The sequence below is a fragment of the Mesoplodon densirostris genome, chromosome 1, assembly GCF_025265405.1.
Source record: "Mesoplodon densirostris isolate mMesDen1 chromosome 1, mMesDen1 primary haplotype, whole genome shotgun sequence".
Lineage (NCBI taxonomy): Eukaryota > Metazoa > Chordata > Mammalia > Artiodactyla > Ziphiidae > Mesoplodon > Mesoplodon densirostris.
Window position 1 is genome coordinate 186,404,323 of NC_082661.1, and position 27,767 is coordinate 186,432,089.

General features: G+C 40.0%; 1 protein-coding gene across 2 annotated transcripts in view; it reads left to right on the forward strand.

Annotated features, from left to right (window-relative positions):
- The window catches only part of SLC4A4 (solute carrier family 4 member 4), a 305,356-nt gene that overhangs the window by 48,933 nt on the left and 228,656 nt on the right, over positions 1-27,767 (forward strand). The gene's annotated exons all lie outside the window — the stretch shown is intronic.

Below are 27,767 nucleotides of genomic sequence, written 5' to 3' on the forward strand. Positions count from 1 at the left end.
ATTCTAGAAAGAACAGAAAGTAACAAAAAGAAAGATCCAATAGGAAGGAAAGCAGACATTCAAAATATAAAAATTAAAACCAAAGGAAAGGAAATACAATTGTACATTTTTAGAAAACTTGATAAAAATAGGATTTTATGCTTTTTAGACATCAGAAATACAAAGGGTGGGAAAAGCATAAGTTGTAGTCTACACACATTCTGATAATGTTAGCCATTCTTCTTGAAGCATAGAGTTGTCCTGTGTTTTATAGACTTTTGAGTGTCATTCAGTCTTTCATTTATGGGATCATGTTTCCATTACTAATACCAACTGGCGTTTGACCTTCATGTCTGTGCCCTTGGCAGTGACTCTCTCTATATCTTCAGTGTACAGTATGGCCTTTGTGTTTTGAATCAGAAGTTTGCTTTCATCAGGTACATCTTGTATTTTTTGTGCTAGTGATTTTTTCCCATTGATAGAAAAGTCTCAGTGATACTATATTTATCCTGGACTTCCTGTTGAAAGTTCACAATTAAAAATTTTGGTTTCAGTAGTTTGGGTTATAATCCAATGATCAGCTTTAACACATAAGAAATAAAAAAAATGCTTAAATTTTTTTTTGGGCCCTGAATCCTACTTTTGAACTATGAGGTAAAACAGAGTATTTTCTATTTACTAAATGTCACCAAGATTCCACATGAATAAATGACTCAAGGCACCTTTTCGTAATCTCAAGTCAAGCTTTTATCATGACTTCATGTCATCTATTACTGATGGTAATGAAAATGCCCATGATGTAATATATTGCCCTGATGTTTTAAAATTCTGTATCTACCAAAGTGCACTTAGCAACTATCCATGTCCATCTGACTTTTAATATGTACTGATTGCATATTAACATGTTTTGGTTCTGATAGTCTAGGGGACTGGGCCAGAAAGAGGCAGTATTCAGGATGATGTCCTGTTCAAATTGGTTCTGTCTTGCTTGGTGCCCTGTTGAGAGCCATGAGTGAAGATCTAGGATATATCAGTTTAGGCATGTGTTTTCTAAATGCTTTTCTTTCAGGGAGGATTGCTGAAAATGTCAGAGGCCCTACTTTCTGATGGAGACAGTGAGTCCATGCAGCTCTTGATGGTTTGGCTTGAAAACAAGGAGTTGGAGAGCAAATGTAGGGTAGGCTTCTAGAGGAGCTTTCGAGGGCATTTTGAGCCGTCAGGCCGATATCTTCACTCAAGACATCTTGTGTGGTTCAGTTGTTTATTCAGTTAAAAAAATCTCCATGGAAATGCTATGGAGTGTACTCTGCTTTTTTCCTCACTCCATGCTATAGGTAAGAGAAAGTCAATTTTGATTCTTCCTTTTTTCTCCTTTCTGTGACTGGCAAAATGTGCATGACCTTTGTACCTTTCAGTCAAATGGAGGCTGCTTCTTGACTTTTAGGGTGGCTGGTGGAATTACATTCTAGGTTCTCAAATTTTAGGGACTTAGCAGAGGCCTAGGCTGACCTTGAGAAGGTGCATTCTTATGCCTTTGAGAATAGCACAGAGTGAAGCAGTTGGAGGAACCAGGATTTCAATACAGACAGGAGTAAGTGATTACATTAGGTAAGAAATTATTCCTTTTCCTTCGGCAGGTGAACAAGCTAAAGTGGAAAATACGAGAAAGGAAATTAAGCTCATTTGAAGAGGGAAAGTGTCTATAATGGAATATTTACAAATTTTTTATTAAAGGAAATTGTATCTTTTTGGACTGTTGGTTGAAATGTGTGTTGGATGTGTATATAATATTTCTTATATTATAGGATTTGGGTATAGGATTAAGTCATTAGTCAGCCATGACAACTACGTTATTAATTAACAACTAGTTAGTGGATACCTGCTGGTACTGTACTGTATAGAACACCAAAATGTTCTAAATGTTTTTATATACAAACTAAAATGTTATTATAAATAGGAGAGAATCCTGCTTCCAAGGAGTTTTATAATCTAGCAGGGGTAAAGATAATGTGTACATATGACACCAGTTGAGAGCACTTGCCAGGTAACGTATCAGTAAGTGAAAAAAATAGTGTAAATAGAATCTCTAAGTACTGAGTGATGAAGGGAGTGGTACTAAAGATGTGGGACTAACAGAGGAAGGAGATGAATTTTGGACTGGATAAGAGAGAAACGTACATTGGCAAATAAAAGTGAGGATGGCATTTTGAGTAGGAAGAAAGCTAAATGTGAGGACACAGTTTTGGAAATGACAATGAGCAAGTCAAGCACACTGGCTTGGTTGACATGGAACTTCCATGGCCATGGATAATTTGTGATGAATTTGATTACAGCTTTGATGTGATACCGCAGTAGGAACATGCCATAGGTCTTTTTTTTTTTTTTTTTTCCCCCACTGTGCCGTGCGGCATGTGGGATCTTAGTTCCCTGACTAGGGATCGAACCTGCGCCCCCTGCAGTGGAAGCACAGAGTCTTAACCACCAGGACTGCCAGGGAAGCCCCTCCATAGGTTCTTGAATACATGCAATGTGTTGAGATAAGATAGTTACTTAGGCAGTATAAATATCTACAATGGATTGGAGTGGTGGAGCTAGAGGTGGGAGAGTGTTAAGGGGTTGTTGTAATCCAGGCGTAAGTAATGAGGGCTTAGTGGGCTGTGTTGGGAAAGTCTGCTGGGCTGGAAAAAATGAGCTTAGATTTTGAGATGTTACATTTCAGGTGTCAGGGTCGTAGCCTGAGTTGCCCAGTCAGTAACTGGAGATGGGATCACATTTGAGAGGTCAAGCCTTAATCATTGATTTTTGAGGCATCCACATAAGGGGATAGTTCAGTAACGCCTGTGGTATATGCTTCATAGTGGTGAATACTGAGGGAGAAATGCAGAAAGCCAGTTTCAAACCTTACGAACTGTTGCCAGCCAAGGGGGTGGAGGCAGGCAAAAAGAAAAGTCAGCAAATGAGAGAAAGAGGTGGTAGAAGAACACAGAGAACATCCAGGGAAACCATGCGAGAAGAGAATTTCAGCAGTGCTAAATGAAGCATAGAGGTCAAGGGGATTGAAAACTTGAGAAAGGCCTATCGGATTTGTCAAGGGAAAGGTCTTTGGAGTTTTAGAAAAATGTGTTTCCACTGAAGTTTCAGAGCAAAAGTGCATCAGGGATTTTCTATGTACTCTGCATGACAAGGGGATTAATGTTTAATAAATAAATCCCTTCTGTAATTGCTTTAGCACATATGACTGGGTAACTGGGTCTTCGGTATTTCAAGGGAAATTATGAGGACACCTCAGGAAGAAGGTGAGGTTAGATTTCTCATATTATGCAAACCAGTCAGGTGATTTGGTGGGTTATGTGACAGAGAAGCTCTCAAAGCTGAAATGTTGGGCTTACTTGGATTCACAAGGTCATACTGGCTTTGGGGAAAATCCTTGGGAAAATGGAAAATCCAGGGTTTGAAAGCTTCTTCATGGGTACTGTTATTTGGTGTATGCTGATGGTTGAGCTTGAAAGGATTTGTCAAAATGTTGAGCTGTGGAAAACAATAAGAATCAGATTGAAGTTTATGAAAAGTAACATTAATTAACATGGAAGTGGGGGCACCGAAGAAATTTTGGTCAATGTTGAATCAATGATGTAAATTTAGTGACTTATGAATAAATGGAGGTGAGAGGTTAGACATGGTGAAGACCTCAAATTTTAAAAGGCAGGAGACACTTTTTTATGACCTAAAGGGAGACGTTTGTAGTAAGAAAACAGGCTTTTCAATTTACCTCCTATTCAGCTAATTAATGGTAGTCTCATTAGTTAGAAAACCTGGAATGATAGCTGTAACGTGGTCTGACATAGATGTAAGTAGATGAAAATATACTGCTTTTCTGGTGAGTTAAATATGTGATTTTGGATTTATAATCACAACAGACTAGTTGAGAAGGGATGAAGGTAGAAACGGGATTAACGTTTTTTTGGTCTTTAGCTCATTTTTCTATATATTCAGGTAGTAGTTGCCCAGAACTAACTATGGGCCAAATACAATTTTGCTATAATTGAGGATATGACTTTAATGTTTCTACAGATTTTCATGTCTCTACAGCAAAACGTGAATTGCTTGTGTTGTAAATCTGATATAAAATATAGTGTTTTCCAAGTGCTTTATAAAACGTAATTTAGGTGGGTGAACATGGAACTGTGCTTAAACTTGGATTGCATGGGAATCTGAAAATTTCCTGACTGTCTATTCAGGTTGATACATGATTGTAATATTCATGATAGTGTGTTTCTTCTTGATTTCCCAAAAGCTGTTGTATGGTATGAGATGTATATTGAATCGAGCCAATACTTTTCAAAAGGTCTAGGAACTTTCTAAGTTTACTTATTTGAACTCCACCTTGTTACCAAAAACCAGGTGACATATAGTTATTACATACACTAAAAGAATAAATTATAAATAGGTGGGAAAACTAAAGGGGAAAAAATAGTGACTTAAATGGAGTCAAGAAAGAACAAATGTAAACCAGTGAGTAGTCATGGCCGTGTGGTATATGTGGACCTCATTTTTGTTTTTAAGTTTTCTACCAACCAAGGCAAATGTGGAACTTGTTTTCTTACTCCACTTATAGAGACCATGAATTAAAAACAAATCACTTGCTTAGGAGAAGAACAGGTATAACCAACACAGACCCAGAAAGAAATAAAGAGGGCTTTGTATAATGCAGTGAACGATGCCCTTAACAACATCTTGATTAGAAAACCGGCAAGTTCTCATGAGCTGGCTCCATGAGTCCATTGACTGCTGGTGTCACATGAAAATGTCCTTTGGCAAACTCTATTCAATGGCGGGTCTCCAGGGTCAGTTAGATCATTCTTTTAGTACTGAAGTTTGGGGTAACTATATTTCTTTCCATTTCATGTGTTTTGAGCTTTCAGGGTATCCATTTACAACCCAGGACATACCCCTGTCACTCTTAAGGTCTGAGCACTTGTAATTGAAAGCATTCACTATATGAGCTGCCCTTTTACCGTGAACCAGCGGGAAGGATGAGCTTTCATCACATTAGTGAAGGGTGAGGTAATGGTTACACAATCGATTTTTGGAGTAGATGATAAAGAAATTCCAAGGAAAAAGTTAGGGTCTTCATTTCTCCTGTGGAGTTAAAGGAGAACTAAACCTGACAAAAATTTCCAGAAATAGTTTTCATGTTCCTTCCCAAACTAGGAGTATACTAGTAACTACAGTACATTTTTTCTGGAACCAGGTGGAACATTCAGAAGAATAAAGTACGTAAAATAGCAGTAAGATTTCTGTGAGTTTAAGGGAGAAGCAAACTCTCCAGTTAGTAAAGGTTTCCTCTGTGAAGCTGTCTAGTGCTGCAGTGGAACAGATTCCCCTGCCAGGTATGAAGCGTGTCTTCACTCTGGAGCGGCCTGTTCATTGCATTTCCCTTGGCACGTGATTTGGGTTCTTGGACACCTTGGTAAACTCATCACATTAGATCATGGGTTGATGGAAGTTCATGTTTGGATGTTTTTAAATTGGTTGGGACCTGGCTAGGGGAAGAATGTATGTCTACAACTGGCCCTGAAAGAGATTAAACTTGTTTGACTTTTTTTGTTTTAATGTCAGTGGAGTGGGTAGTAATATTTCTTTTGCACTGAGCTAGCAAGTGTGCCTGTTAGAAGAGCATTCCTGAACACACGATGAATCAGAGACTGATTAGCTCTAGTTTAAGAAAGGCATCTGGAAACCGCTTGTGAAGGAGATTTTGCCATTAATTATAGAAGATACACATGCCACCGATTTAAGGCCGAAAGACAGAGATTACCCCTTACCAGACAGATTTCTGTCTACTGTATGTTCTCTTTTAATTTAAACTTCAGGATGCTGTCTTAAAAGTAGTTTGTTTTTTTCAGCCAATGATATGGAAAAAGCAAATGATAGCCACAATTGTTACAAATATTATGTGTACAGTTATATTGAGTTGAAAACACGACAAGTCACTAGTCAAAAGGGTAGTTTAGTTTTTCCTTTGCAAAAAATTTAATCTTGTTCCATAAAACAGATTCTTTATAACTTACCGCCTTTATGAGGCTGCTTATTTACCTTTCTACAATTTTGACCATTTAGGTATGCTGAAGTTATAAAGTATGCTTATTCAGACCTTAAGTTTTTAGGTATGGATGACTGAGGGCAATAATTTCAATGAGTGAAGTGGGGAATAGAGCTTGTTTCTGTAGGGAATGATAACTGTAGACAAAGAACTAAAGTTTAGGAACATCATAATTATAGATGTAGATTTAGAAGTTATCTATTTTACAATACTTCAGAATATTTTTTATTGCAAAAGTAATATATATGTATTTATATTGAAGAAAATATAATTAATATCAATAATCAAAAAGAAGAAAAATGTAACAATCACCTGGGATCCATAGATAGGCCATTAATATTTTAGGTATATCCTCCTAAGGTTGTATATTAAATGTATATATTTTTGATAAAAATGGTATTATACTATAAATACATAGTCTTCAAAACCTGCTCTTTTTTTCCTAACAGTGTCTCATGAATACCTTCCTAGATTATTATATAGTTTTATAGCCAACCCAGTGTCATTTTAAGGCGGTTGCACAGATGTACCATAATTTATTTAACCATTCCCCTGTTTTTGGGTGTTAGGTTCTTCCTCATTTTGGTTACTATAAGTAGTGCCTTAACTAACAGCCCTGTAGTTAAATCCTTGAGGCCATCAATGGTTATTTCCTCAGAATAAATTGTAAAATGCGGAATTCGGGGTCTGGAAGCTTCTGGTATGCATCATCACAGTTACCCTCCACAAAGCCTTTATCAGTTTGCAGTATGATCAGTGGTATATGAGAGGGTGTATGGAGGTGGCATTCTCTTTAGAGGTAATAGCTAAGGCTTTGCCGTTAATGTAACTTGGTATGGTTGACAGTTCAGCTGAGCACCTGGGACCCTCCTGGGAGTTGGAGCGTTCTTCAGCTCCTACTCGATTGAGTCTGGGAATATTTTAGGCTGAGTCCTTCCTGAGCCAGACTCCTCCTCCTTACAATTTAAAATGACATTCTTGGGACTTCCCTGGTGGTCCAGGGGTTAAGACTCCATGCTCCCAGTGAAGGTGGCCCAGGTTCGATCACTGGTCAGGGAACTAGATCCCCCATGCATGGCGCAACTAAGAGTTTGCATGCTGCAACTAAGAAGTCCGCAGACTGCAACGAAGATCCCGCGTGCCGCAACTAAGACCCAGCACAGCCAAAAAAATTAAAAATTTAGTTTAAAAAAATGACATTCTTGGATGAGTCATGGACTGTGGCAAAGTGAAAAGCTCCTTTTCTCCTCCCCACACCTGCCTTTCTTTCAAGTTCTCCTTCAGAGCTATCCACTGATCTTCTTGCCCTTCTGAGAGTTAGGTCATTTCCCACCTGAGTCTAACACACAGAAACTGGGGACTGTTGCTCTGCCTCTGGACTTAGAGATGGAGAAAAACTATCTCTTGATCCTTGTCTCCAAGGACAGCTTAGACCCTGGAGCTGCAAACCCTACGTATTTATGCAGTAACTCTGGACTGGCTTTTACCTCTAGTTTTAGATCCTTTTTAATACCCATGTAAGGGATTTTCAGGAGCTTTACCTTGAGTTTCCTAAGAGAGGAAGCAATCACAACCGATTCCTTCTTCAGCACTGATTGGAGAAGAAAATGTTTGTAGTCCCTCCTGCCTTTTCACTTTGAGTCTTCACAATGGGAGTGTGCTCATGCATGGCAGTGGCTGCCCACTCCTCCACTTCTAAGGCATTGTGCCATTCAGCGCTTGTTTCCAGGTCTTTAGTTGTCCTGCCTTGAACAGAATCTTTTAAATTTGTTCTGTTTTTTAAATTTTCTTTCTTTATCTCATACAAATAAAATTTTAATGTACTTTTATTTCCATAGTTGAAACAAAATGGAGTCAAAAGCAATACAATACAGAATAAGTAATGGAGCAGAAAATCAAAGCCTCTCTTCATCCCTTTGCTCTTGAGTCCTCTCCAGGGTTATCTGTCTACTCTTTTCTCTTTGAACTTATATGCATTTAAATGCACATGTAGAAAGATAATAACTTGTGTTTTGCAATAGGTATAGTTAGAAATTGACCTAGCTCGTGTGTAATGATCCATGAACTGTGAGCCTAAAAATCCAATTTGTATCTTTTAGTAGCATGCAGCATTTCTATGTTATAAGAAATGTCTGGGTAAATGGCAAAGTGCTAGGCTCCTTGGCTTTATTTATTTATTTAGTTTTTCTTGCGGTACGCGGGCCTCTCACTGTTGTGGCCTCTCCCGTTGCGTAGCACAGGCTCCGGATGCGCAGGCTCGGCAGCCATGGCTCATGGGCCCAGCCGCTCCGCGGCATGTGGGATCTTCCCGGACCGGGGCACGAACTCGTGTCCCCTGCGTCGGCAGGCGGACTCTCAACCACTGCGCCACCAGGGACGCCCCTCCTTGGGTTTATTTTTATTGAGTTGGATGTATTTTCTGTTTAGGGGCCATTAGTTACTTTTAGACACACTAGACGAAATGATAATGTTTTAAACATCAAAAAAGGATTTGGGAAGACTGAAACATGATTTGATAATTTCTGTTGGTTATTTGTATTGTCTCCTTAATGTTTTCCTAATTTCAAAAAGTGGCTTACTTCTGTGTGTTTGGCATACCTTGGAGTTGATCGTTTCAAATAATTCTCTACTTACTACACTTACTTAAAAATCTGCTCTTTCGGGTTAAAAAGGAGAAGGATTCTGTCCTTGTAGATATGTCATTTCCACAGACATGTTGGTTTACTATATTGGCTGAGTGATAGGAAGTAAAGGGCAGAAAATACGAAATTATCCTTCATTGGATATTACGTTGTTCTCTCAAATTATCTGGATTTTGAAGTATTATTGGAAAAAAAATATCCCCTAATCTTTTATTAAAGATAAAAGACAAGCTCTTACAAAGTATAGGTTGTTTGCAGGACTGAGAAATATTGGAAATATGTCTTGGCTCAACTAGCTGGCCACCCTCGAGAGCCAGTAATACCAAGTGGCTCAGCTTAGTTGCACTCAGTGGCAAGAGCCATTCTGAGGTTTCCCATGTGTTGGGAGGGGGCCCAAGACAAAGAGGTCCTTGTAAAACTCAGCTAGAGACTTGGCCATGGGACAGAGTCCTTGCAGAATCTGCATTAACTGTGCCCTGCCCAGAGGCAGGCTGCTACAGCTCCTGTGCTGTAAACCATCAGCATCATGGACTGAGTCTGCGTCTCCAGGTAGATACTCTGAGCTTCTTTAGCTTATTGTCCTTATTATTATTCCTGAATACGGGAGCTGCCCTTGTAACATCACGTGCCTTCTCTGCAAAATCATGTCACACATTCATCGTTAAAAACTGCTTACTCTTTGTTTTCTCACGTGTGGTGTTTCTGTAGAAGATAATTACTTATCCTCACATCTAACTTTCATATCTGCCATGTATATGTATACACACACATATATCAATAAAGTTTTTAAATTCACCAATATATTTGTTTCTTCTGCCATATTATGAAGAGAAGATAGTATCCTAGTATTTGAAATCAGAGGGCCTGGGTTCAAGTTTTGCTTCTGCCACGTAATGGCACTATGACCTGCCAAGGCTCTGTTTCCATCTCCCTTTCCCATCCTGGTTGGGACTTGTGAGCCTCAAATGAGGCAATATATTTAAAAACATTTTGTGAACTGTAAACTGCCACACAAATGTTAATTATTGTTATTGTTTTAAATTTACTGTCTCCAGTATAATCCAGCATTAGTAATGAATGCCTCATGAGTCGTCTTAATCCCAGAGAAGAGAAGACATAAAGTTAATATATCCTACTTTGGTGGTCAAAAGATATATTCATGTTAAGGGCTACTGGTAAGGAGTGAAAAAATCACAGATATGCTGGGGTTCTGCAAGCAGCCTTGGGTGGAGAAAAGGAAGGAGGCTGAGGATAGAGACCAGTAATGGCTTAGTTTCTGCACAGCCCGTTGAAAGACCACTTTGAAGGATTAAGTTCAGCTGTTCAGGTTGAGAGTGTTTTATACTTTACATTGATGCTTAAAGAGTAACATTTCACAACTTTTAAAACAAAAATTTTGTGAGGCACCAAATACACAAATATGGTCAGATGTATATTACACTTTTCAGGGAAATTATCTAGCTGTTTTGGTAAAAGTGAGAGTCCTTTGGTTACATAATAAGCAGTAGAGGAAAGAAGATTCAGGATTTCCGAAGGTGAGTTTCCCATCCTGGAAAATGTGTTTCCTCAGCTGGACGCTGGGGCCATCTTCAGGTTAGAAAGTGTCAACAGGAAATAGTACTGGTTCAGGAATAGGTAGGTTCTGTGTTTCTCACTTTGTAGAAGGGCTTCTGTTTATCAGTTGGGACTTGGTTTTCTTCCATCCAGCCTCATAGATGAATGGCCGGTTTCATTTCATTTTTTGGCTTCATCTTCAATTTATTTGCTTGTTATGTTTTTTTTTTTTTTTTGCGGTACGCGGGCCTCTCACTGCTGTGGCCTCTCCCGTTGCGGAGCACAGGCTCCGGACGCGCAGGCTCAGCAGCCATGGCTCATGGGCCCAGCCGCTCCGCGGCATGTGGGATCTTCCCGGACCAGGGCATGAACCCGTGTCCCCTGCATCGGCAGGCGGACTCTCAACCGCTGCGCCACCAGGGAAGCCCTGCTTGTTCTTTTCATTGGAAACTTTTCTGCTGAAAATATCTTCTGGGGTTCAACTTTAGTGAAATCTTAGCAAGTTTTATTTATTAGTCTAGCTATTATGTTTATCCTTAAAACTTCTTTTTTGAAGCAGGACATCTCACACATCTAGATGCTTGCAATGTGAACATTGTTTATAATTCCAAAGAAAAGTTTTATTCTGGGTTTGACTGAAGGGTTGAATTAGTCAAGTTACGAGATTTGGTTTTGCTCTCCGTGAGGCAGAAAAGTGGCGGGAGGATGTGTTGTGACTTCAGCCAACTGGCCGACGACCAGCCTCCCTGATTTCTTGGCCATAGGAAATAGGGCATTTGGTGACAGGTGCTGAGGAAATGAATAACAATTACTATGATAAGTCTGACACATTCCCAGTTTTGTTCTCTATTTTTGGTGTTTTTGTTTTATTGAGAAAGAATGGTATAGCTTCGTAAGATGCTATTTTATTTCAGTTTCGAGGTAGGAGTGATCGTTGTGGATGTGGGAGGAGGCACGTATCTGAGTTGAGAGCTATATATTTATTCTTGTGGGCTTGGAAATAATGGTGATTCTTTTTCAGTCTTAGCAAAGGAAATATTTTAAAAACAACCCGGTTATTGAGAAAAGCGTATCGTGGTGGTAGAGAAGCAACGAGCTGAGAGTAATGTGTTTAAAAAAAGCCTTGCTGAACATGGATGTTTCCCTTAATGTCTCTGAACCTGTTTTCTTGTTTGTAAAATGATATTTCTATGTAATTTCTAAGGTCCTTTCCAGATCTAAAATTCTCTGACTCTGTGATTTTTCTCTATGACCACGATTGTTTGATTCCTTCCACAGAGAATGAAGGTAAGAGACATTCCGTATCAATGAAAATGACCTTTAAAGATATAAGGCAGCAAAGGGAATGTGTGGACATGGACTTGTGGGTCTTGAACCTAACTGGTTGTCAGTGGCGCACTCTCTTTGATGTGGGCTACCTGCACTGTTGACTCCTGGCTGTTTGTTTCTCCACCCCCAGGGATGCTGATATTCTGGAAGGTAGGCACTCTATCCTCAATGTGTAGTTTTCAGCAGCCTGTTTCTAGGCAGGACACGTGTATTTCAATGGTGACCTTCAATGGCAGCCTTCATTGTATGACTCTTTGGTAACACTGAGACTGGGACTTTGCAACCCTATGGGAAAGGAGGATGGTGCCATGTTAGGCTTAAATAGGCTATTTTGGAGATGGGAAAACATCACATACGCTATCTAAAGCATAGATTTTGGTAAATGGGTTTTAGATGGATTGTTTTTCAAACTCTTTCAGGTTTCCTTAAACTTTTTCACTTTTAGTGGTAATTGTTTTCCTGAGGTTTACAATACATTTTATTATAAATGAGGTTTTCCATCTACAAAAAGAAAAGTCTAAAAATCAGGCTGTTCCCACCTGTTTCTCTCTCTAAAGTAATTTCCATCAGATCTCATTTTCCTCTGTTTTAATCTCTGCTGTGAATGTGGTAGTGATCTTGAGTGGTACATCTCATGAACTTGAGGGACATTACAGATATAAATCTGAGGATTTAGTAGAAGAAGGGATGGATAGATAAACGCTAAGATGGGATGGTAGGGGCAGTTGATCGATTATTCATGTAATCCTTCTTTGGGAGTAAAGAAAAACGGATTGGTTGCTTATAATAAAATTTAGCCCAAATGGCACTTCCACAGTTGTAAGTGTCATTTCACAGCAGCAATATGCCTATTAGTGTTTTCACACATTTCTCTGTCGCGTTGTCAGAATGTCTGCAGATGACTTTGTTCTCAGACTTAAAGGCGTTTTTTTTTTCTTGTCTCCTGATGTCTTTCCCATGGACCATCGCTTGAAAAACAACTCTTCTAGTATATATGGATGAAAAGTAGCTATTTATGACCCATCCCATTTTACTTTTTGATTAGGAATCACAATTTCTGTTCTCTTAGCGGAGAGAATAAAACAGGAGGCCCTAGTTTAACATTGTAATCCAGTCACAATCACAGACTTGCTATGAATTCGAAGCCTGCCTGCTCTTTCTCAACCGAGTTGCAGCTATAACATCCCAGATAGGTGTTTTTATCTCCTTTTCTTTCCCTCTCTCCCCCTCCTTCTTCTCCTTTTTCCTGTCCATCCCCTGTCCCTCTCATTCCCCCTCCCTTCCTTCCTCTCTTCCCTTCTTCCTTGCTGTATTAAAGTACTTGCAAGAAAAGGGGCACCAGTACTTTGCTGCATCTCATGAGCTCCAGCTTCTGTTTCATCGGCATCTGTCGAGTGCCTGTTACATTCTTGACTTTACGCTAGGCCCATTCCTATGCATTGTATATTTAACCCCCATAGCGTCCTGTGAGAAAGCTGTTCATCCCTACTCCGTTGATGAGGAAACTTTGGCCTGATTCACAGAGCTGGTATGTGGTAGAGCCTGAATCTGAAATTAGGTCTTCTGAATCTTTCCTCTGCTGGGTCGAAAGTCCGTGATTCAGTTTGGGAGTGTTTTTTAGAAAAAGAGCCACACCTTAGTATGGGAGCAAGGCAGCTGTGATTAAATGAGTGCAGGATGCAGGTTCCAAATTCCCCAATTACTGAGTTGGCCTTGGCCAAGCATTTCGCTTTTGTATTTTAGAGTTCTTACTTATTAAATAGGGATGGTACAAAGGTATCCTAGAAGAATGTTAACCTATAGGTATCTTTAGTCACTGTAGAATCTTACTTTCACTTACACTTTTAATTTTGTGGAACACCTGGAACTCCATCATTTGGGAGAGAAATCGCAACATAGTTGTCTTAAATTATTTTTTCCCAGTTTTACTGAGATATAATTGACATACAACACTGTATAAGTTTAAGGTGTACAGCATAATGACTTGACATATGTATATACTATGAAATGATCACCAAAATAACTTTAGTTAACATCCATTACCTCATAGAGTTTCAAAAAAATTTTTTTCTTGTAATGAGAACTTTTTTTTTTTTTTTTTTTTTTTTTTTGCGGTATGCGGGCCTCTCACTGCTGTGGCCTCTCCTGTAGCGGAGCACAGGCTCCGGACGCACAGGCTCAGCAGCCATGGCTCACGGGCCCAGCCGCTCTGCGGCATGTGGGATCTTCCGGGACCGGGACACGAACCCGTGTCCCCTGCATCAGCGGGTGGACTCTCAACCACTGTGCCACCAGGGAAGCCCGTGACGAGAACTTTTAGGGTCTACTCTCTTAGCAACTTTCAACCAACAGTTGTCTTTATGGCATAGCATGTAATAGAAGTTTTATTATCTAAATTGATCATTAACAAATGTGCTGAATTGCTAAGCAGAATCTGATTATTCAGTGGGCCCATCGGTACGTACTTACTGAATACCTACATGTGACCAACAACTTACATTTATTCTTTCATTTAATCGTTATGTCATTCCTGTGAGTTCTCAATCACCAACCTCACAGATGATAAAAATGAAGCTCATGAACTCACAGAAATAGAGAGTAGAATGATGGGTATCAGGGGCTGAGGGGTGGGAGAAATAGGGAGATATTGGTCAAAGGGTACAAACTTCCAGTTATAAGATGAATAAGTTCTGGAGATACAGCATAGTGACTATAGTTAACAACACTGTATTATATACTTGTAAGTCACTAGGAGAGCAGATCTTAAATGTTCTCACCACACACACACACACACACACAAGATAATTATGTGGGGTGATGGAGATGTTAGCTAACCTTGTTGTGGTAATCATCATCATAATAACCATCACAATATATATCAACACTTGTATCAAATCATGTTTTACACCTTGAACTTATACAATGTTATATGTCAATTCTATCTCAGTGAAGCTGGGAAAAAATGAGAAAAGTTAAATAATTTCTCCAAGGTCACATAAGTAGTAGGGGGAAGGGCTGGGATTTGGATCTTTAAAAGCACAAAAGTAGGACAGGGGTTACTACTGTGTGATGTGGAGTTAGATTTAAGTCCCAGGTGTGTGTCTTACTAGCTGTGTAACTTTGGGCAAGTGGCTTGACCTCTCTAAAGCTTCATTTTAAAATTAAAAAAATTTTTTTAATTTTTTGGCCTTGCGGTGCAGCATGCGGGATCCTAGTTCCCCAACCAGGGATTGAACACGTGCCCCCTGCAGTGGAAGTACAGAGTCCTAACCACTGGACTGCCAGGGAAATCCCTAAACCTTCATTTTTAGAATGAGCTCCTTCAGAGGGCTCTTCTGAAAATTAAACTGCAGTTATGGAAGCCTTGAGCATGGCCTGACACAGTAAGTGAGGTGCACACTGGCCCCTGCCTACAAGAGTTTACTATATTAAATGAGATGAAGCATAAAGATGAAATGGGAGCAAATTTTGTATGTTTCATGATATATGAGAAAATGTTAAATCATGAAGTTTTAGCCAAAGAGAAGACTAGTGTGGTGCATGTGGTGTATTAGACAGAATGTTGCACTAGGGCTGAATATACAAATTCTTCTCCTCTTTGCCACTAGCATACTGTGACTCTTAGAGCCACTTATTTCACTTCAGTGTCCCTCTTTCTGTGTTTCATTTGTTCATTCATTCATCAAACATCTGTTGGGAGACAGCAGTGTGCCCAGGCACACTGTGCTAGGAATCCAGGTACTGGAGAAGGAGCTAAGACATGATCCCTATTCCCAGCCTGGGCCATGGAACCTACAACCCTAATGGGAGGAGCAGCAGACATATGAAGACTTGATTATAATGCAGTATGAAAAGTGATATCATACTGCTTGAGAGACACACAGTACTTTGCGCACCTCCAGAAGGCACTGATTAATTCTATCTGGAGTTAGAGAAGTCTTTATGAAAGTGTTGACAATTAAATCATGCATCAAAGATGAGAAGAGATTATGTCTTATTCATCCTTGTATTAATATTTCCCAAAGTACTGAGTTTAGTGCCTGACACATAATAGGCCCCCAGTAGTGAACTGGATACTGATTTGCAAGCCTGAATTGGTTTGAAGATCTGTTCCTTCCCATGTTTCCGGACATAGCTCTGTACCTCTCTCAAGCACAGTTCAAGCCTATAATTCTTTTTCCATCAGTACACCAGGGTGGTTAAAAGCATAGACTCTGGTTTTAGTTCCTATTTCTGCTACTTATTGGTGCTGTTTGACCTTGGGTAGGTTACTTAACTACTCTGTGCCTCAGTTTACTCATCTATAAAATGGGGACAATAATGGTACCTAGCATTATTAAATGGAAAAAAATTAAATGCAAAGACTAAGCATTAAGAATAGTAATCACTCATCCTGAGGGTTGTCTTTTCATCTTGTTTATGGTTTCCTTTGCTGTGCAAAAGCTCTTAAGTTTAATTAGGTCCCATTTGTTTGTTTTTATTTCCATTTCCCTAGGAGGTGGGTCAAAAAGGATCTTGCTGTGATTTATGTCATAGAGTGTTCTGCCTATGTTTTTCTCTACGAGTTTTACAGTGTCTGGCCTTACATTTAGGTCTTTAATCCATTTTGAGTTTATTTTTGTATATGGTGTTAGGGAGTGTTCTAATTTCATTCTTTTACATGTAGCTGTCCAGTTTTCCCAGCACCATTTATTGAAGAGGCAGTCTTTTCTCCATTGATTATTCTTGCCTCCTTTATCAAAGATAAGGTGACCATATGTGTGTGGGTTTATCTCTGGGCTTTCTGTCCTGTTCCATTGATGTATATTTCTGTTTTTGTGCCAGTACCATACTGGTTTGATTACTGTAGCTTTGTAGTATAGTCCGAAGTCAGGGAGCCTGATTCCTCCAGCTCCGTTTCTCTTTCTCAAGATTGCTTTGGCTATTAGGGGCAGGACATTAATAAAGACACAGACGTAGAGAATGGACTTGAGGACATGGGGTGGGGGGAAGGGTAAGCTGGGATGAAGTGAGAGAGTAGCATTGACATATATACGCTACCAAATGTAAAATAGATAGCTAGTGGGAAGCAGCTGCATAGCACAGGGAGATCAGCTCGGTGCTTTGTGATGACCTAGAGGCGTGGGATAGGGAGGGTGGGAGGGAGACGCAAGAGGGAGGGGATATGGGGATATATGTATGCATATAGCTGATTCACTTTGTTATACAGCAGAAACTAACATGACATTGTAAAGCAATTATACTCCAATAAAGATGTTAAAGTAAATAAATTCCTGGTCTGATAATTCCCCCCCGCCCCCGCAAAAAAGATAGTAATCACTTAATAGCCATTAGCAATTTTTTGTGTTTTGTTTACACATATCTTTGCCCTGAGTTCATCTATCTCTAATGTCTCCTCACAAATACTCATTGTGACCAGCAAAAATAGTACTTTCCTGTATGTTTTTTGATTGACAGGGAAAAAAAGAGAAAGTGACTTATTTTAGGAAGTGAGTTGTTTATTCGTGGGCTGCTCTTGCTTTAAAGCCCGGATCATCAGGACCTGGTTAATGCCACAAGGATCTCACATGTGTTTTGCTAATTACAAATCATGCTTCTTGGCGGCCCCTTTAACTGTTGAAATGACCTCCAGATTCTGATTTCTCTTCACTCTTTATTAATAGTTAACAAACTGTTTAATGTGCAGTAGGAAAGCCAAGTAAGCCTGAAGCGTTTAGAAAATGGCATGGGAATTAGTTGTAAACTGTTTCAGTAAACATTAAATGGGTGGCAATTACTTAAAGTGATTGCCTAAGTTTCATTAAAGTACTTAAGAGAAAAATATGTGCATAATGCTGCTTTAATTATAAGGAACTCATTAAGGTAGCTTTGATCTGGGATTTATCAACCAGCCTAATTCATAAGCTCACCCAGGGGATCTGTTAAAAATACAGATTCCTGATATGGGAAAGGCTTCCGGTTAAGATGGCGGAAGAGTAAGACGCGGAGATCACCTTCCTCCCCACAGATACACCAGAAATACAGCTACACGTGCAACAACTCCTACAGAACAACTACTGAACGCTGGCAGAAGACCCCAGACCTCCCAAAAGGCAAGAAACTCCCCACATACCTGGGTAGGGCAAAGCAGAGAGATTCCCGCACAGAGGAGCGGTGCCGAGCGGCACTCACCAGCCCGAGAGGCTTGTCTGCTCCCCCGGCAGGGCGGGCGGCGCTGGAGCTGAGGCTCGGGCTTCGGTCAGAGCGCAGGGAGAGGACTGGGACTGGCGGCGAGAACTCAGCCTGAAGGGGGCTAATGTGCCACAGCTAGCCGGGAGGGAGTCCGGGAAAACTCTGGAGCTGCCGAAGAGGCAGGACACTTTTTCTTCCCTCTTGGTTTCCTGGTGCGCGAGGAGAGGGGATTAAGAGCGCCGCGTAAAGGAGCTCCAGAGCCGGGCGCGAGTCGCGGCTGAAAGCGCGGAGCCCAGAGACGGGCGTGGGACGCTGGGGCTGCTGCTGCCGCCGCCAAGAAGCCTGTGTGCGAGCGCAGGACACTGTCCACACCGCCCTTCCGGGAGCCTGTGCAGCCTGCCACTGCCGGGGTCCCGGGATCCAGGGGCGGCTTCCCTGGGAGAACGCACGGCGCGTCCCGGGCTGGTGCAACATCACGCCGACCTCTGCCGCTGCAGGCACGCCCCGCACTCCGTGCCCCTCCCTCCCGCCCGGCCTGAGTGAGCCAGAGTCCCCGAAGAGGCTGCTCCTTTAACCCTGTCTTGTCTGAGCGAAGAACAGACGCCCTCCGGCGACCTACACGCAGAGGCGGGGCCAAATCCAAAGCTGAGACCCAGGAGCTGTGAGAACAAAGAAGAGAAAGGGAAACCTCTCCCAGCAGCCTCAGAAGCAGCGGATTAAAGCTCCACAATCAACTTCATGTACCCTGCATCTGTGGAATACATGAATAGACAACAAATCATCCCAAATTGAGGAGCCAGGAGTCAGTGCTGTGCCTCTGAGGTGGGAGAGCGAACTTCAGGACACTGGTCCACAAGAGACCTCCCAGCTCCACATAATATCAAACGGCGAAAATCTTCCAGAGATCTCCATCTCAACACCAGCACCCAGCTTCACTCAACGACCAGCAAGCTACAGTGCTGGACACCCTATGCCAAACAACTAGCAAGACAGGAACACAACACCACCCATTAGCAGAGAGGCTGCCTCAAATCATAAAAAGTCCGCAAACACCCCAAAACACACCACCAGACGTGGACCTGCCCACCAGAAAGACAAGATCCAGCCTCATCCACCAGAACACAGGCAGTAGTCCCCTCCACCAAGAAGCCTACACAACCTACTAAACCAACCTTAGCCACTGGGGACAGACACCAAAAACAACGGGAACTACGAACCTGCAGCCTGCAAAGAGGAGACCCCAAACACAGTAACATAAGCAAAATGAGAAGACAGAAAAACACACAGCAGGAGAAGGAGCAAGATAAAAACCCACCAGACCTAACAAATGAAGAGGTAATAGGCAGTCTATCTGAAAAAGAATTCAGAATAATGATGGTAAAGATGATCCAAAATCTTGGAAATAGAATAGACAAAATGCAAGAAACAGTTAACAAGGACCTAGAAGAACTAAAGACGAATCAAGCATCGATTAAAAACACAATAAATGAAATAAAAAATACTCTAGATGGGATCAATAGCAGAATAACTGAGGCAGAAGAACAGATAAGTGAGGTGGAAGATAAAATAGTGGAAATAACTGCTGCAGAGCAAAATAAAGAAAAAAGAATGAAAAGAACAGAGGACAGTCTCAGAGACCTCTGGGACAACATTAAACGCACCAACATTCGAATTATAGGGGTTCCAGAAGAAGAAGAGAAAAAGAAAGGGACTGAGAAAATATTTGAAGAGATTATAGTTGAAAACTTCCCTAATATGGGAAAGGAAATAGTTAATCAAGTCCAGGAGGCACAGAGAGTCCCATACAGAATAAATCCAAGGAGAAATACACCAAGACACATATTAATTAAACTGTCAAAAATTAAACACAAAGAAATCATATTAAAAGCAGCAAGGCAAAAACAACAAATAACACACAAGGGAATCCCCATCAGGATAACAGCTGATCTCTCAGCAGAAACTCTACAAGCCAGAAGGGAGTGGCAGGACATACTTAAAGTGATGAAGGAGAAAAACCTGCAACCAAGATTACTCTACCCAGCAAGGATCTCATTCAGATTTGATGGAGAAATTAAAACCTTTACAGACAAGCAAAAGCTGAGAGAGTTCAGCACCACCAAACCAGCTTTACAACAAATGCTAAAGGAACTTCTCTAGGCAAGAAACACAACAGAAGGAAAAGAACTACAATAACGAACCCAAAACAATTAAGAAAATGGGAATAGGAACATACATATCAATAATTACCTTAAATGTAAATGGACTAAATGCTCCCACCAAAAGACACAGACTGGCTGAATGGATACAAAAACAAGACCCATATATATGCTGTCTACAAGAGACCCACTTCAGACCTAGAGATACATACAGACTGAAAGTAAGGGGATGGAAAAAGATATTCCATGCAAATGGAAACCAAAAGAAAGCTGGAGTAGCAATTCTCATATCAGACAAAATAGACTTTAAAATAAAGACTACTAGAAGAGACAAAGAAGGACACTACATAATGATCAAGGGATCAATCCAAGAAGAAGATATAACAATTGTAAATATTTATGCACCAAACATAGGAGCACCTCAATACATAAGGGAAATATTAACAGCCATAAAAGGAGAAATTGACAGTAACACAATCATAGTAGGGGACTTTAACACCCCACTTTCACCAATGGACAGGTCATCCAAAATGAAAATAAATAAGGAAACACAAGCTTTAAATGATACATTAAACAAGATGGACTTAATTGATATTTATAGGACATTCCATCCAAAAACAACAGAATACACATTTTTCTCAAGTGCTCATGGAACATTCTCCAGGATAGATCATATCTTGGGTCACAAATCAAGCCTTGGTAAATTTAAGAAAATTGAAATTGTATCAAGTATCTTTTCCGACCACAATGCTATGAGACTAGATATCAATTACAGGAAAAGATCTGTAAAACATACAAACACATGGAGGCTAAACAATACACTACTTAATAACGAAGTGATCACTGAAGAAATCAAAGAGGAAATTAAAAAATACCTAGAAACAAATGACAATGGAGACACGACGACCCAAAACCTATGGGATGCAGCAAAAGCAGTTCTAAGAGGGAAGTTTATGGCAATACAATCACACCTTAAGAAACAGGAAATATCTCGAATAAACAACCTAAACTTGCACCTAAAGCAATTAGAGAAAGAAGAACAAAAACATCCCAAAGTTAGCAGAAGGAAAGAAATCATAAAAATCAGATCAGAAATAAATGAAAAAGAAATGAAGGAAACGATAGCAAAGATCAATAAAACTAAAAGCTGGTTCTTTGAGAAGATAAACAAAATTGATAAACCATTAGCCAGACTCATCAAGAAAAAAAGGGAGAAGACTCAAATCAATAGAATTAGAAATGAAAAAGGAGAAGTAACAACTGACACTGCAGAAATACAAAAGATCATGAGAGATTACTATAAGCAACTCTATGCCAATAAAATGGACAACCTGGAAGAAATGGACAAATTCTTAGAAATGCACAACCTGCCAAGACTGACTCAGGAAGAAATAGAAAATATGAATAGACCAATCACAAGCACTGAAATTGAAACTGTGATTAAAAATCTTCCAACAAACAAAAGCCCAGGACCAGATGGCTTCACAGGCGAATTCTATCAAGCATTTAGAGAAGAGCTAACACCTATCCTTCTCAAACTCTTCCAAAATATAGCAGAGGGAGGAACACTCCCAAACTCATTCTACGAGGCCACCATCACCTTGATACCAAAACCAGACAAGGATGTCACAAAGAAAGAAAACTACAGGCCAATATCACTGATGAACATAGATGCAAAAATCCTCCACAAAATACTTGCAAACAGAATCCAACAGCACATTAAAAGGATCATACACCATGATCAAGTGGGGTTTATTCCAGGAATGCAAGGATTCTTCAATATACGCAAATCAATCAATGTGATACACCATATTAACAAGTTGAAGGAGAAAAACCATATGATCATCTCAATAGATGCAGAGAAAGCTTTTGACAAAATTCAACACCCATTTATGATAAAAACCCTGCAGAAAGTAGGCATAGAGGGAACTTTCCTCAACATAATAAAGGCCATATATGACAAACCCACAGCCAGCATCGTCCTCAATGGTGAAAAACTGAAACCATTTCCACTAAGATCAGGAACAAGACAAGGTTGCCCACTCTCACCACTCTTATTCAACCTAGTTTTGGAAGTTTTAGCCACAGCAATCAGAGAAGAAAAGGAAATAAAAGGAATCCAAATGGGAAAAGAAGAAGTAAAGCTGTCACTGTTTGCAGATGACATGATACTATACATAGAGAATCCTAAAGATGCTACCAGAAAACTACTAGAGCTAATCAATGAATTTGGTAAAGTTGCAGGATACAAAATTAATGCACAGAAATCTCTGGCATTCCTATATACTAATGATGAAAAATCTGAAAGTGAAATCAAGGAAACACTCCCATTTACCATTGCAACAAAAAGAATAAAATATCTAGGAATAAACCTACCTAAGGAGACAAAAGACCTGTATGCAGAAAATTATAAGATACTGATGAAAGAAATTAAAGATGATACAAATAGATGGAGAGATGTACCATGTTCTTGGATTGGAAGAATCAACGTTGTGAAAATGACTCTACTACCCAAAGCAATCTACAGATTCAATGCAATACCTATCAAACTACCAATGGCATTTTTCACAGAACTAGAACAAAAAATTGCACAATTTGTATGGAAACACAAAAGACCCCGAATAGCCAAAGCAATCTTGAGAACGAAAAATGGAGCTGGAGGAATCAGGCTCCCTGACTTCAGACTATACTACAAAGCTACAGTAATCAAGACAGTATGGTACTGGCACAAAAACAGAAAGATAGATCAATGGAACAGGATAGAAAGCCCAGAGATAAACCCACGGACATATGGTCACCTTATCTTTGATAAAGGAGGCAGGAATGTACAGTGGAGAAAGGACAGTCTCTTCAATAAGTGGTGCTGGGAAAACTGGACAGGGACATGTAAAAGTATGAGATTAGATCACTCCCTAACACCATACACAAAAATTAGCTCAAAATGGATTAAAGACCTAAATGTAAGGCCAGACACTATCAAACTCCTAGAGGAAAACATAGGCAGAACACTCTATGACATAAATCACAGCAAGATCCTTTTTGACCCATCTCCCAGAGAAATGGAAATAAAGACAAAAATAAACACATGGGACCTAATGAAACTTCAAAGCTTTTGCACAGCAAAGGAAACCATAAACAAGACCAAAAGACAACCCTCAGAATGGGAGAAAATATTTGCAAATGAAGCAACTGACAAAGGATTAATCTCCAAAATTTATAAGCAGCTCATGCAGCTCAATAGCAAAAAAACAAACAACCCAATCCAAAAATGGGCAGAAGACCTAAATAGACATTTCTCCACAGAAGATATACAGACAGCCAACAAACACATGAAAGGATGCTCAACATCTTTACTCATTAGAGAAATGCAAGTCAAAACTACAATGAGATATCATCTCACACCAGTCAGAATGGCCATCATCAAAAAATCTAGAAACAATAAATGCTGGAGAGGGTGTGGAAAAAAGGGAACACTCTTGCACTGCTGGTGGGAATGTGAATTGGTACAGCCACTATGGAGAACAGTATGGAGGTTCCTTAAAAAACTACAAATAGAACTACCATATGACCCAGCAATCCCACTACTGGGCATATACCCTGAGAAAACCATAATTCAAAAAGAGACATGTACCAAAATGTTCATAGCAGCCCTATTTACAATAGCCCGGAGATGGAAACAACCTAAGTGTCCATCATCGGATGAATGGATAAAGAAGATGTGGCACATATATACAATGGAATATTACTCAGCCATAAAAAGAAATGAAATTGAGCTATTTGTAATGAGGTGGATGGACCTAGAGTCTGTCATACAGAGTGAAGTAAGTCAGAAAGAGAAAGACAAATACTGTATGCTGACACATATATATGGAATTTAAGAAAAAAATGTCATCAAGAACATAGGGGTAAGACAGGAATAAAGACACAGACCTACTAGAGCATGGACTTGAGGATATGGGGAGGGGGAAGGGTAAGCTGTGACAAAGTGAAAGAGCGGCATGGACATATATACACTACCAAATGTAAGGTAGAGAGCTAGTGGGAAGCAGCCGCATAGCACAGGGAGATCAGCTCGGTTCTTTGTGACCGCCTGGAGGGGTGGGATAGGGAGGGTGGGAGGGAGACGCAAAAGGGAGGGGATATGGGAACATATGTATATGTATAACTGATTAAATTTGTAAAATAAAAAAAATAAAAATTAGAAAAAAAATACAGATTCCTGGTTCACCCCTCTCTGTTCAGACCTACTAAGACTCGGAAACCTGGTAATCTGTGTTTTTAATCACCTCAGGTGAATCTGATGATCTGGCCTGTTTGGAAAACACAACTCAGGTATTGTCTTGGCTAAAAGCCTGCTTTAGATTTTTGCTTTCAACCATCGGAAAAAGCACTTAAAGATACTTCAAGTGTAATTGGTTACCAGGGGTTAATAGTGGTTAATGTAGAATGAGAGTAGCTGAGAGAATGGAAGTCTGAGTTTTGGATCACCTTCCGAAGCCATTGACATCAGAAGCCACACCACCATTATTTGACTACAGCAGGAACTGCTGCCTCGGTTTGCCACAAGTTAGTTTAGGTTTTTTACGTGGGTGAAGAGTATGGATGAAAATAAGGTAGGCTTATCAGATGTTGTCTGATAAGTGGAAGTGGTGTGTTTACGAACAGATTGGCAAAAGAAATGCTGAGTACAGTTTTGAATCAGCGTAGCCTAACCACAGGTCATTAGATGGTTAGAAGCAAGCAGAAGCAGCAGCTGCATTCTCAAGGTGTGTGCAGCTAAGAAAACAAAGATGCTGAGATGCAAAAATTAGTGAACTTGAATAGGTGTCCACAACTCCTATCACAGCGTTATAGGTATATTCATTGTGGTAAGAACAGCTGGCTACCCTCCTTCCCACCAACTATGGCACTGCCCTAAACAACTTTCTAAAACATACAGCTGGTTTTACCACTCCCTGCTTGAGGCCCTCAATACTTCCCTATTGGTACTAGAGGATAAAGTCTAAATGCCTTATCAAAGTATGTAGGGCCATTCACAACTTATCTCATACTATCTTTATACTCTCCTCTTTCTTCTCTTACCACATTTTCATGCTCTGTGCTCTAGCTACACTGAACTGTAGGCTTCCAAAATGCTTTAAGGAAAACAAACGACATTATTCTGTTAGAGTGCCTAGCATAGTGCCTACTTGGGTGGGGCTCAATACACAGTAGGTGTTTAATGTGTCAGTTGGATGAATGAATAAATCAAAAGCTCTTAACACAATTACTGTAATTATCTGTTTACATGTGGGTTTTTCCCCCTTGTGGGATGTGAGCCCACTCAGAGTACTATAGTGTATATAGATGAGTATACTCATTACATGTATATAGTATACATATGAGTATATAGAAACCTACGAATGTGAATGAATCAATAGCCTGCCTGATAGGATCATAGACTACAGCTACTTTGCACATTCATGGTCAACCGTTAGTTATCCATGCTGTTGAAGGGAGATTGAATAAGCCAAACATATTAAATAATAGTATGTTTGATTTTCTTGGAATTTATAAAATTATCAAGCCAAACAATGACTATCTGAATCTTGAGAGACTGGAAATTTGGCTGACTTTCTAGGTTCCTCCCTTTCCCATGGAATTCTTTGTTTTTCTCCCTCGTCTATGTCCAACAGCATCAAACCTAAAACTCATGCAAATACCATAGATTTAGGCAGAGCTGACCTGTCCAAAATCACACCTCATCAAGGTTGAGAAGGCAAGTAAGTGTTTTGAGGGGTATAGGGACTTGGACTTGAGTTGCGTTTCCTGGGAAAACAAAAATAGACAAGAGATTTCGAATAGTCATTATATTACTTTATCATAGTCAGTTTGGTTATGACGAGGAACTGAAAAGAATGGTTGAGAGTTGGTCATAGTCACCTGGATGGGTGTCGAGCCATTGCAAAGCCATGTGCTGACATTGACTTAGACCTTCTTTAATGGACACAGAGAAAACTTCCTTCTCAGACTGGGCTCCAGGTGCTCCTGAGATAGAGTGGTACGGAACACAGTATAAATATATATTTACCTGAAGGCATTACTTTTACTTGGATATTTGGAAAGAAATATTTTTATAATAAAATAAACATAAATTCATTAATTTTAAGTGCAAAATTCATGAGACTCTTTAAAATTTAAAGACAGAGCATAGAGATTTACAGAGATACATTGAGGCTGGGTGGCTACTTCAGTTATCCCCTCTGATTAAAGTTTTGAAGAACACACACATTAGATGAAAGGATTGGTTTGTAACATGGACGATTTAATGACCATAACATAGAAATTTTCAACTTAAAGTGCACATTTTAAAGTCTTTTTTGACTTCTTTGCTGATGGCTCTGAAGTTCTCTCTCACCACTTCTTGGGCATAAAGGACAGCAGTAGGATCTTTAGGTTCACTTTGTTGCACGAGAAACCAGTTAGGAACTAGAGTTTCAGAGAGAGATGCCTTCCTGCTTTTGAGAACAAGTTAAATCATGAACTGCCTTATTTAGAGCCAGTTGGAGGTAGCATATTGTTGGCAATTGCAAACCATTTAAAAAACAAAAGTTTCGGTTATTAATTTTTGAAGACAAAAGAATGAATCAACATTATAGCAGTGTCAGTATCGCAGTAGGAACTGGTTTCAGCTGAACTGTGGCAGCAAAATAAACGTTTGCAGATTGTTTTGACAGAATGTCATCCACTGGGCTTCAATTAATTCTCCAGCAGCCTGACTTTTGAAACAGAGTTGCTGCACTTGAAGTAGAGAAGAAAATCCTCCCTCTAACATTTCTGGACCTTAGCGAATAATTCTATTTGAAAGCATTTGTAATGTAGATCTGCAGATGTTTTTAATTGGACCTGAATATGTTGGTAAGAGATGCGCCTTGAAACATCTGTCTGACATATTTCACCGTAGTGGAGATTAGGGAAATGAGTCCATAAAGCTGAGTGATCAGCTGGTCACCATGGTGGTACAGGCCTTTTTTTTTTTTTTTTTTTTTTCGCGGAACGCAGGCCTCTCGCTGCTGTGGCCTCTCCCGTTGCGGAGCACAGGCTCCGGACGTGCAGGCTCAGCGGCCATGGCTCACGGGCCCAGCCGCTCCGCGGCATGTGGGATCTTCCCGGACCGGGGCACGAACCCTTGTCCCCTGCATCGGCAGGCAGACTCTCAACCACTGCGCCACCAGGGAAGCCCGGTACAAGCCATTTTAAAACACAGATCACATGTGTTTTTAAAGTTCTCTAGACAGAGCTGTAAAATGGAAAGGTACTTTTTCAGTTAATGTACTGAATTATTCTAAGCACTAATTGACCCCTGACAGTTAGTCTTAAAGATTGTAATGGTCCCTTGCTAATTTTTATAGGATACTGTTTTTTTTTTAATCCTCTAAGATTTTATGAGTGTGTGTGTCTGTGCTGTTAGTTAATTTTATTCTTTTTTTCCAGTGTACACCCATCACTGGAAGTGAGACACATGCAACCCTAGGAGGTTAGTTTATTCCCTGGCATGAATGTCTTCTTTATATTTTTTGAAAGTTGTTTGATGAGTTTGAAGAAAATTATTTTTCAAAGCAACTGCATTCATTTTTTACAAAACTCTGCTTGTATGTGTTTGTACACATTTCATCTGACTCTCAAACAGATCTGTAACCTCCAAAGTTAAAACTGACAAGTTTATAGGCTATGTTGTTTGAGCTCTGGAATGAATTTAGACAGCTCTTAAAGTCATTTATAATCAGAGGAAAATAAATTAAAAGCAATAGAATGGATGGCTTGTTGAAAAGTAAAGGAATAATGGCTCAATCT